The 19,134-nt window shown below is 35.0% G+C and overlaps 3 long non-coding RNA genes across 7 annotated transcripts in view; 1 reads left to right on the top strand and 2 right to left on the bottom strand.

Moving 5' to 3' along the window:
- LOC147835593 (uncharacterized) overlaps positions 1-14,393 on the bottom strand; it is a 44,512-nt gene extending 30,119 nt beyond the window's left edge. For 4 of the 5 annotated variants that reach the window (XR_015497950.1, XR_015497951.1, XR_015497952.1 and 1 more), the window contains exons 1-2: positions 13,648-13,795; positions 13,425-13,479 (exon numbers count right to left, since the gene is read on the bottom strand). This is a non-coding gene — a long non-coding RNA (uncharacterized LOC147835593). Of the gene's footprint in view, positions 1-13,424; positions 13,480-13,647; positions 13,796-13,911 lie in introns of those variants that run through there. The other variant, XR_015497954.1, reaches the window with a different exon arrangement.
- Positions 1,925-6,180, bottom strand: LOC147835594 (uncharacterized). Its single transcript, XR_015497964.1, has 2 exons — positions 3,849-6,180; positions 1,925-3,766 (listed from the first exon to the last, which is right to left on the bottom strand). It is a non-coding gene; the product is annotated as an uncharacterized LOC147835594 (long non-coding RNA).
- Positions 14,394-14,496: 103 nt separating the features above from the next.
- LOC141375631 (uncharacterized) lies at positions 14,497-16,462 on the top strand. The gene is made up of 3 exons (XR_015497960.1): positions 14,497-14,551; positions 15,785-15,890; positions 16,013-16,462. It is a non-coding gene; the product is annotated as an uncharacterized LOC141375631 (long non-coding RNA).
- The last annotated feature ends 2,672 nt before the right edge of the window (positions 16,463-19,134 follow it).

Consider the following 19,134-nt stretch of genomic DNA (forward strand, 5'->3'; position numbering starts at 1 on the left):
GGTAGGATCTTCACCTTTGAGCAAAAAACCATGGGTTATTCTTGTATGTACAATACAAGAAAAAAAATATGTACAATTATGTACAATCTGTTAAAAATCCCTTGATCAAATCTAGCCTTAAAATGTCTTAAAATTCTGCTTTCAACAATATATCTACAATAAAATATACAGTAAATTAATTAACAGAGAAAAAAGCACAAAAATAACCTCTTGTAGGGCTATCACTTAAAACATTTTAGGGCATACATTCTTCAGTTCAGTTTATGTTTAATGCCTCATTCACACTCGCTCTGCGTGGCTAACTGCTGTAAATGCAGGTCTGTGTAGGTTCACAGAATGGGAAATACAACCAGCCTCTGAGCGAGCTGGGAGGATCACGTGAGCTCTATTGGTGCCCCTTATTGGCTGTTGCTCAAGAAAGTCGCTCACTCTCTATTGAAATGAACAGTCACTTGTCACTTTGCCGCTGCGAGTCACTCGTAGTGTGAATGAGGCTTAACACAACAATTTAAATAAAATTACTATTCTTATTTTAGTTTACAGGAATCGTTTTGACGACGTTATCTACAAAGGTATAACTTAAGTTTTTTTTTTAACATACCCTAAAACTTTTATCAGATGCATTAGCACAAAGCCAAGCACAACGTTCAGTCGTAGATTAACATAGCATTATCTGAACATGCATTAACAAACATAATACAAGCATTAAAATGCTATGACTTTTAGACTGGGCGGTAATACTCATTAAGTCACTTTACACTACTCTAATACGATAAGCACATGCCTCTCTGTTTGTGGCAGTAATAGATCACAGTTGTACATCCTGCTGTGATGACATGCAGCAGTAACTCATCAATAGATAATTACAAATGCTTCACTACAATCTTTATAGCTATAGCTCAGACTGAAGCGGAGGTTAATCCGCTAAAAGTGTCGAAGCAGACAATCTGGAACCATGTGGCACATCTTTTTAAAGCACTAGCAACTGTACTTTTACTTTGCCCTGAAAACTGCAGCTCTGAGACCTCTTCAAATGTTGATTTTAGCATAAACGTTGAGCCATATTTTAGTCGATTGCAACTATTGAAATGTACAACAAGCATCTCTTCCTTTTTCTAAGAGGTGCCGGAGGCCATAATGTTTGTGAGCAAAATGCTATAACTGTATATTTATGTACAATGTGATTGGGAATATTATATCTGTAAATATCGATGTACATTTTGTTAAACAGGTGGTAAGAAATTTATGAAAGGCAAACAGGTGAATTCTTGTAACACTGATGTGTATGATATTGTTGTACAGTTAAAGCGTAGAATATTGAACTATTTTGTACATTGTGTAATAGTGTACGTGTTGTGTATGGGGGTAGTGTCTGTTGTAACAAGTGTGTGTGTGCGTGTGTATGTAAAAAAAAGCTGTTTTATTTTTGCTATTTTGATGTTGTGAGTCCCTGACCTCCTCCGATTCACCTCCAGCTGTGAGTTTTGGTTCCTCTGTGAACACGGCTCACTTATTTGTGTGTTCACGCCGCAAAGATTGTTGATTAGCGCACTGAACTGAAGTTTTCTTTCACGCTTTTAATGTAAACGTCGGTTTCAATTTGATGTAAACGTCAGCTTACCATACAGACCGCACCTTCTGTACGCTCCTCTGGCCTTAGTATCTGCAATATTATTGTTTGCTGCTTCTGAGTTTCGTCTAAAGTCAAAACGTTCACTTTTCATGTTTGATTTGCCTATATTCAGCGCAATCATTTTTAGTAGTGTTAACTGACTGTAACGCACACACTTAGCTGGGACATTTCCACTCTTTGTGTCTCTATTGTATACGAGCACCGAGGAGGAAAAGTCAAAAATAGAGTACTTTGCACTCTGGAAGTGCTATTTTAATCATTAGAAATATACTTGATGTGAATGTAAATGTATTTTTAACCCCCCAAAGTACTGTAACGATCATCTGCAAGTAATTTAGTAAGAAGGACACTGATGAAACGTGGACTATTACTACCCCCCCTACTACACTTGTGTGCTGTACTAGTCTTAGATTTATAAGCAATATTTCTGCAGGCTTTTCGTTTGAACGCTGGTCAGACAGTCCGTGAGGCCACAGGAACCGCTGTTACTCTGAGAGTAGTGGCGCCGGAGGGCTTCACTGCTCAAGAAGAGCAATGCTCTTGAAACTTTAGTCAAACCCTATTCTGTTGGGTGATAGCACATTCAGATCACTAGCCACAGTATGCTGTTAGCTATACATGGACTATCTTAATGTCTCTTAGTCAATGTCATTGATATTGTACAGTATTTCCAATTCACTTGGGAAATCGCAAAGTTATGAATATTGAATATGGACCATCACAAAGCTGAACAATAAAATGTTGGTTCTCACGCTCATATGTGTGTCTGATTTGTTCTTTGACTTAAATTACCTACATTTAAAATGATTATGAGAGGGTAGAACATGCCTGAGCCAACCTGACTTCACCAAGTAGGACATGTTTCTGAATTAACATCTATGTTGAACCTGGAACAACATTCCAATTAGCCAATTATTATTTAAGGAATTAAGGGATACATTTATGGTTTATGTTAAGGTTAGGTTTACAGTTTTATGCACTTCTACACGATTGTTATCCAACTATTATTCCCCTCTGATTTTGAGAATAATTTATAGTTATAGTTGGGTTTAGGAGTAGGGAATAGGTATGGATAATATTTTTGAACAAAAATGATGTTCCAGGATCAACATAGATGTCAATCCAGGATTGTATCATACTTGGCAAAATCATGACATGTGTGTTGAACAGTGGCCAGATCCACTCACAGACTGAGAAGGTTTCTACCACAATTTGGAGAAGCAATAAAGAAAGAGCCTTTCAAATATAATTTAAGAATGAAACTGATACACTGACAATATGAACAGTACATGAAAGCTGAAAACACAAACTAAATTAGTTTACACACTAAAATATCATAGTGTTGGAGTGCTCAAACCACACAGCTCAACTGTTTTACTTAAAAGAAAAAGGTTTGAGCTTTAGGGGGACATTGTCTTTTCTTTTTTTAAAGGATTTTTATACAAAGATACTACATGTATACTTAATGTTACTAGAGATTTCTATTTAAAATAAATATTCCCTTTCTAACCTTAAAGTCAAAGAAACTTTAAAGAGAAAGATGTTTTGAGGCAAATCTGCAATTATAAATGTTTAAAAGCTGCTGTTAGTACATAAAAAACAAATATGTAATATTATTTTTAAAATTACACTATTAAAATATTTTTCTTGATGTTAGTGTACGCAGTTTATATATTTTTAACAATACATAATTATAAGTAGTAGCTAATATGAGTTAAACAATACATAATTTGTTAAACAAAACACAAATTCACTAGATGAACAGGCATTTTAAAGAAATTAATCGAGTGATGGTATAATGCAGGGGTGTCCAAACTCGGTCCTGGGGGGCTGGTGTCCCGGAGAGTTTAGCTCCAACCCTAATCAAACATATCTGAAGCAGCTAATCAAGCTCTAATTAGATATACTGGAAACTTCCAGCAGGTGTGTTGAAGCTAAATTCAGCAGGACACTGGCCCTACAGGACCAAGTTTAGACACCATTGGTATAATGCATAATTTTATTTGACAAAAATGACTATATACTGCATTTCCAGAAGAGGTCCAAACAATATTTAATTAAAAATGTCAATTTTGGCAGCAGTAGTATTTTAGTCATGATTCCACTTATTTACTTACTGTACTTACAAACTTACTAACTGAATAATGTCAATTTTGGCAACAGTAGTATTTTAGTCATGATTCCACCTACTTATTTACTGTACTAGCAACCTTACTAACTGAATAATGTCAATTTTGGCAGCAGTAGTATTTTAGTCACGATTACAAAAAGCATCCATGACATTAAAGATCAGGAATACTCAAACAGCAGACAGTCCAAATGAACCACAAGACATACTGACAGAGGCAGCACCATCAATCTCACTATTTCTATTATTTACAATAAGCACCATTTAAAAAAAATGCAGAAGTACTAGCCAGGATCTGGAATTGGCTGATCTATGATGCATGATCTAACAGGGTTCCTACTCTAAACCAAATGTGAAATTCCCTGACTTTCACTCACAAAAAGAGCAGAATTTCCATGACCCATAATGATTGAATATTTGTTATTTACAATATATAATATTAGTTGTGTCAATCACAAAAATTTGAAATTGTAACATGGTTTTTCTAGTGCTATTTTTTGGGAGAGATTTTAACCGATTTGTTAATAATTACAGAGACCAATGCCTCTTGAGGTTAGGATTAAATTGGAACTGTTTAAATTCATATATATTTTCACAGCAGAACAACAAAGACATGCCAGAAATAATGTTGTTATTTGATTAAAGTTCACCACTGAAATTATCAGAAAAAAATCCTTGATATTCTGTGACTAGGACAAGAAAATAGATAAACAAATTTCCTGACTTTTAGTGTCTTGAACAGACCTTTTAAATTCTATGATATTCCAGAAAATCCCTGACCTGTGGGAACCCTAGAGTTCTAGAGTTACAATAACTGTCTTATCATTAGATCCATTAAGAAGCATCTATTATCAACTGCTAATGTTTTTTCACATAAGAATTAAATGTGCAAATGTTACGATGAGACTGGAACACAAAAGCATCTCGTACTGAAAGCTCAGACCACATCCTGCCCCTTAAGTGAATCTCCGTCCAGCTGAGCGTGTGAAGCCTAAAGTCCTTCCCCTAGCAGGAAGTCATGCGGCTGTTGAATTGGAATTGACAGGTCATCGGATACGTTGAAAGAAGCAGACCATCCTGTGGCTCGAACAGCTGACTAGAAACAATTAATCCCTACAAACCAATTAGGTGAAAGCTCTCACATCCCTCTAAGGTTTTTTTAGCAAAGACCATGTGGAAAGATTGCCAAGCATCATTCAAACAAAAAAATATATAAACAGCATTTTTAAAATATAGGAGTTGTCCAATGTTTTGCTTGCCTTAATATACTGTTCTTTGTAGGACTAGTATTATATAGTTCAGTGGTTCTCAAACCTTTTACATCAAGTACCACCTCAGAAAAAATTGTCTTTCCAAGTACCACCACAATGAGCAGTATTGAAATACAGTAGCGTAGTATTGAAATATAGCAGCTACAACTCTGCAAAGTAAAAAAAAAACATGGCAGATTACCTCAGAAATATAGGCTATATGGCATATTATATACATCATTTTTGATCAATTTTAAAATGTGTATAGCATATACATGACATATTTCATTCCTCCGCGTACCACTAGAAGGAAGCCTGCGTACCACTAGTGGTACACGTACCACAGTTTGAGAACCACTGATATAGTTCTTAAAAGAAGTCAGGTCAGTTGAATGGTTGTAGCCATAAATATGTACAGTACTGTGCACAACTCTTAGGCCACTTGACAGGAACTTTACAGTACACAGTTCATGGATCAGTTCATTCTTCCTCCATTTTACAAGTGTGAGTAAGTGCGATTAAAATGGTTGCCTCCTTGTTTTCTCTAGCTTGCAAATTATGTACTTGATTGTGTTTTGTTACTTGTAACCACTTGTACTGTATCTGGTTAACTCTTTATATTCTCATATCGCATCTAAAGCCACGTTAAAAACGCAACATGTGCCACTATCTTTATAGATTTAAACGCGTTTGTGAGCTCGCTCCACTGTTGTTGCTATGGCCACCGTCAACTGTTCCAACACACGTGTGGCAGTCAAGTTTCAAAATAGTTCAGCTTTTGCCACTGTGTCGATTAATTCTGAATGAGTGTCACGGTTTAGAATAGAACAATATGCTGGTGTTAACCTGCGTTGCTTTAATGCACTCTTGCATTAGGCTCACACATATACTCTGCACTCTGACTACTTCAACAATGTTGATAAACCGCGGAGGCCGTTTCTCTCTGTCTCATGTTGAACGCAGTCAACTGATTGCAACAGACTGGGTCATCGTAACAAACAGCACTGATTAGCATCGCGCTAAAGGAGGGGTTTGGGAACAAATGAATCACTAACCAAATCATATGGGAGTCATTGGGATAATTAGGTAAGAAATAAATGCATATTATAAGAAAATGAAAGTGTTTTTGGCCTTGCATGCATATCAGCCTGTTGCTGGAGACACCCAAAACCAAAATATCACCTTTTTTAATGCATAATAGGGGCTCTTTAAAAGACTGTAGCTTTGCAGGTAGACTTTGTAAAGTAGAAAATTCCAAAACATAGAAATAACTATATAAATAGATATAAATAGAATAGAATTTATTCATATAAATAGAATAAATTTTGGAGTGAAAAAACTAGCGGTGTATGATTTTTTGTACATCCATTTAAAACCCTTAAAGTTCAGAAAACTCAAAAGTACAGAATGGTGCAGGAATAATATAAAAAATAATGCATAAATTATAATAATTTATATATTATATGTTTTATAATATGTTTTTTTCTTCTTCAGTAAATTAGGGTGGATACAACTATTCAATCTACATCCTACTTTAGACACCTTAATTTTGTATTTCATAAAGTGGACGTTTCTAGACAGTTGTGGAAAAGAACTATTTCTCCTTCCTTTGTCTTACTTTATCACTTTTTATTTGTCTTTGTGTACGCATTACAGTACTTTGAGCCACTGGGAATACATTTTCCTACTGTAGGAGATAGATTTCCCCAAACACCCTTTAGAGCAGCACAATTTAGCCATGTAACTGTTGCATGACACTTGGTTTTAGCACATATTTCAGTATCTTAACACTGGCATAAAATGGGCAGTGTGTGACTACAGTAACTGGGTAGCAAAACCACCACCGCTGCACTCTTTAAAATCCATATTAAATTATAAATCACTGATAATTAGGTGAAAAAAATACCAGTTCATCAAATCTGGTGAAAATATTTTTCTATTTAATTTTTTTTTATTAAATGTAACTGATTAGTCTTAGTTTTAGCATGTATTTTAGTATTTCAACGCTGCCATTAGGCTGTGGGAGTGTGAGAGAGTGGGTAACACTAGCACTATCACCAGCTGAGCCTCTGATTGTGGCTTCTGTTCTGTCAAAGCTGACTGTCTTCAAGAAGGTCACACTCATAAAAATAAAGGTTCCACAGAAGTTTTAAGGCCAGAAAAGGAACCAAAAACTCTCAAAACTTTCCATCTGACTGATTTCATACACTGAAAAAAATGATTTCATGTATTTAATACATTTATTTTAAGTCAAGTGGTTTTATTTTGGTGGAATTAAAATAAACAAATTAAGTTGAACATTACTTAATTTAATTTGTTTGCTTAATTCATACCATATAAATAGTCTTAAACAATTTTGCAAAAATTCATTTTTTAATTGTCTAAAGCTCTATAAACACATTTGTGCACCCCAAAAACAACTTTGTTCTTTTGTTTTATAATTAGAGTTAACATTTATTCTAGGCAATATGAGGTTTGTGTGTTGCTCTGCTAGCTGGTTTATACTTCTGTGCCGAGTAATCAGCGTGACCCATGGCGCATGCCTTGCGCGTTGCAGTGCATTTATTCTTCTGCGCACGGTTTCTGTTGCTCTGCAATAACACTTCCAAAAGACTAGTTGGCAGTGAAGTGTTTATGCTCCTCTGTGTCGAGTTTCTTTGCTGGTGTTTTGTTTTTTCTGAATGCTACCTTAATGTACAAGTGGCTCAAAATTGCGTCGTTGCGACGTGTAGTTACATTTTTTGAGAGATGAGCGTCAGCATCGGCAACGGCCACGGTGAGGGCTATGCGTCCATGCGTAGGCTTCACCGTAGCAAACCCGTGCGCTTGACACAGAAGTATAAATGAGCCTTAACTCTAATGACATATTGCTGGTAGTAAACTTGCACTCTGACCTGATGCAAGAGAGAAGATGTAGGCAAACAGAATCACAGTTTTTCAGCACTCAACAATGTTCTTGGAGCATTCCTAGGATTACAGTAGAATTGTTGCAGTGAGATTTTCTTTTTTGGGGGATTTTTGAACATCTGGAGTTTGACAGTTACCGTCTATAAAGGATGAGAGAGTTCTTGGATTTCATCTAAAATATCTTAATTTGAAAGATGCGTAATTAATTTGTGGGTAAAATATCCCTTTAAAGGCTCTGACATGCCCAAGACCTGTCAAAAAGTTGTCAGATCTTTGCTTGGCTTAAAATTTGTTGTTCTTTGTAGGACTAGTATTTCATTAGTTAAAATAAATACTATATCAGTTTTAAAATAAAACTCAGGTTAGTTGAATGGTTATAACCACTAGCATCTACATGTACATCCATTTAAAACACTTCAGTTGAACTTTGAAAATACAGAATGGTGCAGGAATAATATCCAAAAATAATGCAAGCTTTGCAAGATTTAGTTTTATAATGTATTTTTTCAAGAAATTTGGGGTAATTCAGACACCGTCTCAGGACTGTTGTTGTCTATGAAGGGTGAGTGAGTTCTTAGATTTCATCTTAATTTGACAGCTAAGTAACTAATAACATAATTGTATTCTTATTTTTGGGTGAAATATCCCTTTAAAGGCCCTGACATGCATAAGACCAAACTGACAACAAAAGCCGGTTTAAAATCAGACATCAGCCAACTCAGCAGGTAGTGTATGATCCACATAATGTGTAAGTGGAAAAACACAAAAGCAATCCCCGGACTGCCAACTTAATAAATCCTGCACGATCTTCTGAGAATTTGTAACTATTTTACATTCTGCCAAATTTGTCCAATCTCATTCATTTATTTCTTTATGACCAGTTCAAGCCACGTTTGCATCCTACTACTGTACATTCATTCACATACAATTGTAAAACTGCTCCGTAGTAGCAGTCACATGGAACATCCAAAATATTTGCAGCAGACCATTAACCTCCACTAGTTCACCACCTCATAAGGAATGATTTTGATCAATAAAATGAATGCATGCGAAACAATACAGCTCTTAAAAAAGGGTTGTTGTTTTTTGTCAGCGATGTCATAGAAGAAACATTTTTGGCTCCCCAAAATGTTCAAGGTTATATCAAGAGTCTTATGTGGCATCATCTTCGATTGTCAAATTCTGATTGTACTGTGTGTGATTCCATGTTTTCATCACAATCTGATTGGTATAATGTATGGTTTATTATCAAAGATGATCAAAGACTGCAAGGAAAGACACTCCAAAGTCAGCATGTGTGTGAATACATGTTTCTGTTTTAGGGGGCAGAGAGTGCGTCACACCTGACCTCTCACACTGTCCACTTTACACACTCTTGTTTCATCTGTATCCTGTAAACAGACTCACCGTCCTCAGACACAGCCACTCTCACCATCTCTGTCTGTTTCTCACACCCACTCACACAAACAGAGGTAAATCTAGGAGTGACATCCTTAATTATAGAACAGGACATTGAGGTCCGTCAGCAGATGTTTTCTTGGCTGATATGCAGCTTCCTTTTTTCCCATCACATTCTACCTGATTTAGCATCAGCCCGTCAAACGCACAAAAAATAAATGTAAATGTATGTGCAACAAAAAAAAACACAATTGGAAAGACTTTTTTTTCTTCCTAAGTTTCCAAGCTATATAGGAAATTTGCCAAAACCAGTGAAATAAATATCAAAATTGGAAACCAAAATTTTCCAATAGAAAATTGGAAGATTTCCGCTGCAACATTCGGATAGTAGGGTATTAACGATTCAGGCTGGTGGTGGTGTAATGGTGTGGAGGATATTTTCTTGGCACACTTTGGACCCATTATTAGCAATTGAGCATTGTGTCAACACCACAGCCAAATTCCAGCAGGATAATGCGCCATGTCATCTCAGACTGGTTTCTTGAACATGACAATGAGTTCACTGTACTCAAAAAGCCTCTACAGTTACCAGATCTCAATCCAATACAGCACCTATTAGATGTGGTGGACCGAGATATTCGCATCATGGATGTGCAGCCGACAAATCAGCAGCCACTGCGTGATGTTATCATGTCAATATGGACCAAAATCTCTGAGGAATATTTCTAGTATCTTGTTGAATCTACGCCACGGAGGGTTAAGGCAGTTCTGAAGGCGAAAGGGGGTCCAACCCGATACTAGTAAGGTGTACCTAATAGAGTGGCTAGTTTAACTATGCACCTGAAAAAACTTTCTAGTTCAGAAAGCTTTTTTTAATTTGCTAATTTGCTATTGCATACCTTCTTAAATGATTCCTTTCAACATGATAATACAATGCTTAAAATATCTGTGCTGTTTAAAATTCAGTCACTGACTAACTTTTGCCTTAATTCTGGATTTATCGGGGGCTTGCCACAGCAGAATGAACCACCAATTATTCTGGAATACGTTTTACACAAAGGATGCCCATCCAGTCGCAACCCAGTGCTGAGAGTACACTAACTTATGAAAGCCCAGTGCTAGAAAACACCCATACACACTCTTATTCACACACATTCAATTTAGATTCCTTAATTCACCTATTCTTATGTTATGGACAGTGAGGAAACCGTAGCATCCAAAGGAAACACACACGAGACTGAGAAACTATGCAAAAACCACAAAGAAATGCGTCCTGGCCCACTGGGACTCAAACCAGTGAGTGACCTTCTTTCTGTAATTCGACCGTCATGCCACCTGTTTAAAATTATTATATCATATTTTCTGGACAGAATTCTGGATGAATGAAAAGATTAGAAAAACAACATCCATTTGAAATGGAATTTTTTGTTACTGAAAGAGTGGATTCTGATTAATTTAGTGGATTTTTGCTGAATCAAATTTTTCACAATTGTTTTTAATCCTTAAAGATTAGACAAAAATAAGAATTACTAAGCCTGAAATGCTTCAAGAGGATGAAGAGGAAGACTTTTTTTGTTTAGTCTATTTTGCCAATTGCTGCGTGACTTTTTCGTCGTAAGCGAGCTGGAAGAGGATCGAGGAGACTGCTGGGCCATTGTTTTCCTCGGCCCTGGGGAGTGATGATCTAGGGTTGAGTCGCTGTAGGAAAAGAGGCCCGAGCCAAGAATGTGTGCAAACCACACGTTTCAGCACCTACACACTTACACTTCACACTACTCCTTATCCGTTCACACTCTCACTGAGAGCAACAGACACAGATAAAGACAGAGACTGGCTATGAAGAAAACAGGACACAACTTCAAAATAAAACAAATACAATAATACTCAACCAACATCAAAACCATTCCTATAGGTCAACATTCCCCCTAAATTGTTTATATACCTAAACGATTTCACAAAAAGTGTATTTCATTATAATAAGCAATCTCATCATAGAGGCATGATTCTTTGTCTCAACAAGTGGCTCAACAGAATATTCTAAACAAATATCCTATGAAACCTTACTAAAAGATCCAACTGCTGGTCAAAAACTTGTAACTACACAAAAGCAAAACATCACCCAGCTAAAAGGCACATCTTTTCTTTCAGAAGCCTCACATTTTCTCATTAATTCACAAAGGCATATAAGTAAATCATTTTCACCACTAGAGGGTGCATATTCACAACAAACAAAGGCTGTTCTCAAAATGCGTTCTTCAGCAATCTTGTGTCCTCATGTTACACCATCATCAACCGCCAAAGTTTAAGTCCAAAATTTAAGACCACAAGAACAGAGGATGCGTGAAAGTTCCCTGATGTGTTCTTAATATCAAGGATGCACAGATGCAGACTTGAGCACCGAACTTGCTCTAGAAGTCCCAGAAGTCATTGCGACTAAAAACAAGAGGTGGTAAGAGCAGCATTTTATATGGATTTATTATCAAAGTTTAAGATATAACATATTTCTCTCAGGAATTTACTAAATGAGACGATAAAAGTAAACATTAACATAAAAGTCTTAATAAAGACATAAACGCATTAAGGATGTTTATTTACTGAAATTCATATTGAAATCAGTTTTATTTGTATTGTGCAAATTATATTTGTAAGTTATTGTGCATGTTTTACAGTTGAAGTCAGAATTATTAGCCCCCTTTGAATTTATTTTTCTTTTTAAATATTTCCCAAATGATGTTTAACAGCGCAAGGAAAGTTTCACAGTATATGTGATAATATTTTTCCTCTGGAGAAAGACTAATTTGTTTTATTTCAGCTAGAATAAAAGCAGTTTAAAGGACCAAATTATTAGCCTCTTTAGGCTAAATATTTTTTTCAATAGTCTACAGAACAAACCATCGTTATGCAATAACTTGCCTAATTACCCTAACCTGCCTAGTTAACTTAATTACTCTAGTTTAGCCTTTAAATGTCACTTTAGGCTGTTTAGAAGTGTCTTGAAATATATCAAGTCAAATATTATTTGTTGTCATCATGGCAAAGATAAAATAAATCAGTAGAAATTAGTTATTAAAATTATACATTATGTTTAGAATTGTGTGGAAAAAAACTCCATTAAACAGAAATTGGGGGAAAAAAAGAAACAATGGGCTAATAAAGCTGACTTCAAATGTACACGTACACACACACACACACACACACACACACACACACACACACACACACACACACACACACACACACACACACACATATATATATATATATATATATATATATATATATATATATATATATATATATATATATATATATATATATATATATATATATATGGTCATGTGAACATCAGGAAGAACGCAGCATCTCATTTCTCAGAGGACGCGTTCTGTGTTCTTAGTCTCTGGAGGTGATCTTGCAAGACCGGTCTCCACAAGAACGCAAGTCCGTTCTCTGAGTTCTTAGAATTGAGAAACAGCCAAAGACTTAATCCAAAACTGCCATGAGGTGGAATCATGGGAGTTGCTGTCTTCATCACATCCTAGGACTCTTGCAGACATCATGTTTATAGATACGCTAACATATTCAAAACGTATTATCATGTAGTATGAAGCAAATTGCTTATGAAAGATGAGTGCAACACAGCACAAAAACAGAAGACCGGTTACAGTTCTTCTGTTCACAATAACATAGGGAGAGGCAGCACTGTTTTATCATACTAAAACATTTTTTGGTATATGTTGTAATGCTGCTCTACACAGTCTAATAAAACATCAAACTGTATTGCAGCATCTTTGGTTTTTGCGTTTTCTATTAAGTGTGTGTGGCATCATTAGCACAGCAACCCACTACACTTTCTGTGTCATTTGTTAAAATTGCTTTTTTTCTCTGGATTTTAACATTCTTTTAAACAGTGATTGTTTTGTGGATTTTGTTATAAAATAATCCTACAAATTGTGCCTTTAAGGCAGTTCTGACTGAAGGCGTCTTGATTAAAGTTCATCCCTGAATGTTTCTTCTGTACCATGAATCCTTTAACCCCTAAAACCACAGCAATAAGGCCAAGGTGACATCAAGATGTCATCAATAAACAACGAGGGAAAAGACTCACCTGAGCTCCAAACGTTTCCAGCCGAATGTCTTTTAAATGTTTTCCTGTGTAGATTCTAAAAAGGTGTAACAGTGAGGGACAAATCAAACCATGCTAAAATTATGAATCATTTTCATAAGAACTTTCTTAAATAATGCAATGTTTTCTAGTAAATCCACACGTTATTAAAGCAAAACAGTTCTTCAAAAACAATAGCAAAATATTGAGGATTTGACTTTCTTACCTCGTGTGTAGAAGTTATTTTCTATAAGCACGTAAAGTAACACTGTCTGAAAAAGGTCTGTATATTTTTCGCGAACAGTAACGGCATTTTTACGTTACGCGGTAATGAAAATATCCGCGTGCTTACCTCTCTACTTCCGGTTATTTTTAGTGGACGTTTTCCGTGTATATGCAAACATTTACGTCTTTCAATGATACCTAAAATTCTTTGAAAATCAATTAAAATTTGGGTTGTTTGTATCTAACAATATCAATTTGGCCTTACCCAGATAGCAGGCAGTAATCGGCCCGAGCTCGGCTGCCCTCCGGCGCCTCCGGCTCCGACTCGGCATCGGCGAGTGTTATCCGGGCCGAGTGCGGCCCGCAGCTCGCTCGCGCACATGCGGTTGTGATGCGGCTGTAGAGCACTGGCCCGATTCCGGTCAACCATATCCGGCCCGAGTCTGTCTGTAGAGTCCTGGCCGCTTCTGGCAAGGACTCGGCTGATGGCAACCGATTAAGTTCTTATTTTATCAAGTAATCTGTTAGCTCCACGTTTAATGATAATTTGAGAAAATATTCATGGTACGATAGCAAAAAAAAAAAAGAATATTTAGTGTGGATGGTCGCAATGTTTAGACGCAAACAAAACAATATTATTTATAAATAGATTATACATGTCATCTAGAGAAAAACTGTAAAATTCGCTTATTTTTGAGATAGCACGCTCCTGTGCTGACTGTTTTTTTTTAAGCAGAAGTTGGTTTCATAATAAACACATGCGTGACTAAACTCATGATCCAAACTCCAATCCAGACGGTGGCGGTAATGCTCCAAAAAGCTGGTTGTCAACCACCATGGCACGAAGATCACAAGAAGAAAAAGTTTGATTTTTCAAAGATTCCATGTGGATTCCGGTCAGAAAGGTAAGCTTTTTACTGCTTGTGTACTGTATAATTAGCGAATTTAAAGCTTAAAACATGTCCACGGTGTTTGGTTGTAACAGCGTTTAGTACTTTAAAACAGTTTGATACGAAATGTAACTTGCTTTAAGAAACACGACTGGAGCTAATGTATGCTAACGCTAACAGTTACAAACACGTCTGAAAGTTCATTTTCCTTTTACACAATGTTAGATTGTAACGTGTGTAGTAACTGAAAACTATTTTAATTATTTTAAAGAAACATGAAACGAATTTGTGTGTATGCTAACTTTGCGTTAAAGAAAGTTTCTGTAGACGAATCCATTAATTAACATGGCAAAACGTGTTTTTTCCTGATTTAACATTATAAAGTACCTTGGATGTTGAAAAAATCATTGTACAGGCGTATACTTATCCAACAGTATTAATTCTGTGATTGTGTAAATAAAAACTAATCGTTTTGGATTAATAAAATATTGTTTATCTTGTTTATGCAGTTAGTCACGAAAAATGATCGAAACTCGACTGTTTACTATTCTCTTTAAATTATCCAAGAGAAATATATTACTATGCACTTTAATTCATATGTTTTAGCCTATGTGAATCAATTATATCTTTTGTTCAAGCTGTAATGGTCAGTTAATGTAAAACTGAACGTCTTAAAGCAGATTTTGATGTTTTTTTTATGTTATTGACAGTGATAAATTCTGATTTAAATGAATGGGTAACAATATTTGTTGGTTAAGTCTTATTGTTCTTGTTTAACAAAGGTTAGAGAGATCATTTTGCAGCACATCACGACCAAAGAAGTCAATGGCACACTCTTTTGAATGTGAATAGGCATGTTATAGTTGTGTGCTAAAAGTCCATTATAAGCTGTAAACTGCTGATACATTTTCAACATAGATTGAGCTTTTCAGACATTACATTACTAATTGTTTCACAAACAGCTGAAATGGTTTATTGTTATTGGCTATCATCATCAAACATTTTTCACAATGGTAGGTTAATCTTCATGGGTACAGAATAATGCATGTGCTTGACCATCTTACAAATCTATGTCTCAGATTCATAAGGCTGTCACTCTGCATGAATCTCCGAATAAATCTTGTGCAACCTTCTGTGTACTGATTATTTACACTATAGGTATTATATGCATTAATTAACTTTGATAGTATTTCAGGATTTGAACTTTTCTTTACGGGAGGTTAACAACAATGTGATGTTTTATTATAGATGCATATGAGGAAGTTTGACTAAAACATCCACACGCAACTGTGATTTCTGACTGGTAGACAGATGAGGATGATGATCGCCTGTCATACATCTCAAGACAGAACAGGTTTGTTTGCAATTATTTTAAACACATACTGTCAACATTGTCATTGATCTATTACAACCTGTGAGTTTTGCCCTGGCACTATACTAAAGTGATGTTTTGTTTTGTAAATGTATCTGATCAAGGGACAGTATAGACACATCTATACCGTGATGAAGAAAAATTACTTGGAACAAAGAGGCTGGATAAAAGGCAGGTATGAAGATTTCAGAAATCAATGCAGCACCACAAGTACCATCACCATCAATAACTATGGCAGAAATCTTAAGACCACCATGAAGATGCACAGATACTGTACATTCCAGTACACCAGGCGTGTCCAAACACATAACAAACCATTGTTATAAAATAACTTGCCTAATTACCTTGACTAGTTAACTTGATTAACCTAGTTAAGCCTTTAAATGTCACTTTAAGCTGTATAGAAGTGTCTTAAAAATATCTAGTCAAATATTATTTACTGTCATCATGGCAAAGATAAAATAAATCAGTTATTAGAGATGAGTTACTAAAACTAATATGTTTAGACATGTGTGGGAAAAAATGTTTAACTCTCCGTTAAACAGAAATTGGGGAAAAAATAAACGGTGGCTAATAATTTAGGGGGGCTAACAATTCTGACTTCAACTGCATTTATATATATATATATATATATATATATATATATATATATATATATATATATATATATATATGTATATATATATATATATACATGTATACTTGAACAATTTGTTTCTTTCATTTGCATTTATATATATATATATATATATATATATATATATGTTTATGTATATATATGTGTGTATGTGTGTGTGTATATATGTATGGTATGTAGGTATGTATGTGTGTGCGCCAAATTCTGAAGAAACATCTTGATACATTTTTAAAAAACGTAATACAAATAAAATTATAAATATAAAATTGCACAAGACGTGTATATATATATGAAATGTATAATCATCTCACTCATGTCTTGCTGTTTGTGCAATTGATTTTGTTCAAGTTTATTTAAAAATAAGTTTGACTTTATACTTCTGCAATTATTTATATTAATATATATATATATATATATATATATATATATATATATATATATATATATATATATATATATATATATATATATATATATATATATATTTGTTTGTTTATTATTATTATTTTAATGTTTTATTAAAAAATGTTTCAAGATGTTTCTTCAGAATTCTGCAGTACTTTTTACAAGTTTGACTTGGATATTTTACGGATTGTCATTGGTATTTTTAAGATGTTTCTTGCTATATCTTAAATTGGTTTCTATATTTAGGTTTATATAAAATTTAGCTGTTTGTACAAATTTTTAATTCAAGTCTATTGGGAAAACAGGGTTGTTTTAAAAACATCTGTGTTTGTGTGTAATTTTTAGATTTTTTGTTTAAATCTTTCTGTGTGTCTTTAATGTGTTGTTTTATTGTTGTTTTTATATTGATATTCTTGTGCACTACAAAATTATTTATAAAATTTTTGTACAATTTTTTTCTTGCAATTAATAAACGTTTAACATTTATTTATTTTGTCATTTGTCTGATTATTTTCGTTACAGAATATGTATGCAGTTTGCACTTTATTCAAAGGTTAAACGCAGTGCTTACACTTTGTGTTTACATTATAGCCTGTGTTTGCTGTTATATAAATTCAAATGGTTGTAATACCATATATTAAGTACCAATGTAATACCAAAAGGTTTTATAAGGTGTATAAATACGGAGTCGCGCCAGCTCCGGGCCGCAGCGCACATTACCCTCGCGCCGATTCCGGCGCGGATGCGCAGCGTCGGCTCGCTTACGGCCGCCGCATCTGGCCCGCTTGATTCGGGCCGGAATCGGGCAGTGAGTCCACAGGCATCCGGCCCGAGTCCAGCAGCCGGAGTTGGGCCGAGGGGTAAGTCTTCGGAAGGCGACAATCTAGCCGGAACTGGCCCGAGTGTATTTTGCTATCTGGGTAGTGTGGTAATTAAATATAATTTCAAATACTTTTCCTATGCACTTTCACTTCTTATCATTTACTCACTATGTTGCTGCAAACATTCATTGACACTCAAAAACTGTTAAATATTAGCATTAATTTTAATTGTGTATTTCCTATCAGCAAGAACCAGCATAAATCAGGTATTCAAACATGAGGAGCATATGTTGTTGTTTTTTTCAACAGAGTATTTATGTTCTGGCAATATCTGGTTTCCATATGGGGCCAAATCTATTGAAAAATCACTATACTGCAACAATAAACATCTAAGATGCCACAATATTGTGCATGTGGTTTTAAAATCTGAGCATTCTAAAAAAAGACAACCTTTTACGTGGAAAACCTATTGGTTTAGAAACTGTGGTCTTTTGTGATAAATAAATCATATCAGTGGCTATCATATTATATATGAACATTGCCTATGTATAATACATATTTAATACATGTATTTTTAATATATTTAATTTATATCTATAATTACATCTAACATATTTCAGCATGTATTTACTGACATATTTGTAATTCCAATATGACATATTTAATATATGTAAAATCCAAATATAAACTTTTATGTCAAATACATAATTTGCATGTATATTTCCACGTTTCATTTTCCTATATCGGAAGACAGCAGTCGGTCAGTAAATTCAAACTTTTAAAAGGAAACATCCTGCTTTTCAGGCTCCTAACCTGATATTTATCACCTTGAAATTTTGAAAATAAATGTCTCAGATTGCTCACATTTGCATTTCCAATCAAGTCTGCAGTCAAACTATAGAGATTTGAATAGAAACTTTTATGTTTTTGTGCAAATGTAGGAGTCTGTAAGAGTGTGTGAGCCCACATGTGTGTGTCAGTTTCAGCAGCACACATTATCAAAGTGAATCCTCTTCTGCTGCACTCTCATACCGTATGTGCCTGTGCTAATGGGCTGTGGATTGAAGTGCCCACTGATTGGATAATTACAGTAACACTGTCTTAACCACTTTCCCATTGATTTTAAGAGCAGTAGCTTTTTCGCTCATCTTTAACATACATTATGTCAGGAAACTCTGAACGCTTGGAATCATACTTTCAAAAGGCAACCACCTCAACCATCCAGTGCAACTCTACTGATTACACACTCAGAATATTGCTAGAAATAGAGGGTTAATGCGTGCATTACTGAAAACGAGATTAATATTAATGCGTTGAGACCATGCATTTGTGAGAGTGGACATTTGGAATTCATAGTAATGGT

The sequence above is a fragment of the Danio rerio genome, chromosome 8, assembly GCF_052040795.2.
Source record: "Danio rerio strain M-AB ecotype USA chromosome 8, GRCz13ab, whole genome shotgun sequence".
In the NCBI taxonomy this organism is placed as follows: Eukaryota; Metazoa; Chordata; class Actinopteri; order Cypriniformes; family Danionidae; genus Danio; species Danio rerio.